The sequence below is a fragment of the Cicer arietinum genome, chromosome 3 (assembly GCF_000331145.2).
Source record: "Cicer arietinum cultivar CDC Frontier isolate Library 1 chromosome 3, Cicar.CDCFrontier_v2.0, whole genome shotgun sequence".
Classification (NCBI taxonomy): domain Eukaryota; kingdom Viridiplantae; phylum Streptophyta; class Magnoliopsida; order Fabales; family Fabaceae; genus Cicer; species Cicer arietinum.
The window spans coordinates 25,409,041-25,410,599 of record NC_021162.2 but is presented as its reverse complement, the minus strand read 5'-3'; the positions used below and the strand labels follow the sequence as shown (position 1 = coordinate 25,410,599).

Here is a 1,559-nt window from a genome sequence, read left to right as displayed (position 1 = left end):
TTAATTAATATTTTATAACTCAAGAATATATTGTCAATTTGTAAACTTAAAAAATTAATTTGACAGACCTACAGTTGCAATTTAAGAGACTAAATTGCATATTCAACTGTTTATAAAATTGAAGAAATAATTTGAATTTAAAGAGTAAAATGCCAATTTACTCTTACAGTAAACAAATTAAACAATCCATTTAAGTATAGAGATACACATATACACGCCACTTTAATTATCTTTATATATACAATAATTAAGGTAGTTCAAATCCTTACTTTTTATACCCTTCCAAATCCTTACTTGATCTCTGATCATTTGCTCCGGCTGGATATATATGTAGTGTTACGATTATTTTAAGTTGAACACATCCTTTTAAGATAAAGCAGTGAGATTAAATATATGCTATAACAGTAGTCAGAAGATAAAATGAACTTCTAAAATTAATCACATCAAACGTATACGGATCACTTTCTTCACCTAAAGAATTTGTGATCGTGAATTAATAAGTTAAAGTTTTCTCCTATAAATACTAGTGCAACACTAGTTTAGAGCCACAACTAGCTATACCACAAATTCACCACATTGCACGCACCCCTTGTCTCTGATATATCCTATGGCTTCACTTTTCCTTTCGTCCATAGTCATTTTTCTGAGTGCGGTTTCAGCCATAGAATCAGCTGCTCTAGATGTTTTGCCAGTTCATGCTTTTCACAAAACTTCAAACAGCGTTTTACCCAATGGTGTGCCAATTGTTCCAATTCATCCCTTAAGTGAGCCAATACTTCCACCAAAACCAAATCATGTTTTGCCAACTGGTGAGCCAGTTCATGTTTATCCCTTAAGCGAGCCGATACTTCCACCAAATGGTGTTTATCCCTTAAGCGAGCCAATACTTCCACTAAATGGTGTTTATCCCTTAAGCGAGCCAATACTTCCACCAAATGGTGTTTATCCCTTAAGCGAGCCGGTACTTCCGCCAAAATCAAACCATGTTTATCCCTTAAGTGAGCCAGTACTTCCACCAAAACTAAACCATGTTTTGCCAACTGGTGAACCAGCTCCAGTTCATGCTATTCCAAGATCTAGGAAGATCAAGTTCTGAGTTTAACATGATGAGATTAAATAATTTATCTAGACTACAATGTCGTGACTTTTCTGTCTAAATAGATGTCAACAATAATGTAGTTGGAATCACAAATTTTAATAAAAACAGTTATATCAACATGCTATTTATATTATATCGAACTCTATATTTTTTGGTCTTTTATCTTTATCAACATATCTATTAATTTGTGTGTTCATGTCCTAACTGCTTTCTCTCATGAAATTTGCAACCCAAGTACATATTAGAAACACTGATCTGTATTACCATTTTCATATTAAAAAAAAATGCCAACAGCATTAGACATTGTAGTTTTTTTTTCCTATTTCTCTCTTTACTCTCCCTGTTCTTTATTTTACGCACCATTCTCCCTCTTGTAGAATCAATAACTTTCCATCTCTAATCATATAGATAGCAGCTTAGCAAGGGTTAGAGAGAGAGGCTCCGCCTTCTCTCTACCCTT

General features: G+C 33.6%; 1 protein-coding gene across 4 annotated transcripts in view; it reads right to left on the bottom strand.

Moving 5' to 3' along the window:
• Positions 1 to 416: 416 nt before the first annotated feature.
• Positions 417 to 1,559, bottom strand: part of LOC101502837 (pentatricopeptide repeat-containing protein At5g56310-like) — a 7,429-nt gene continuing 6,286 nt past the window's right edge. For 3 of the 4 annotated variants that reach the window (XM_073366355.1, XM_073366356.1, XM_073366357.1), the window contains exon 3: positions 417 to 1,076. The gene's annotated coding sequence lies outside the window, so the exon portion shown is untranslated. Of the gene's footprint in view, positions 1,093 to 1,559 lie in introns of all 4 variants that reach the window. The other variant, XM_073366358.1, reaches the window with a different exon arrangement.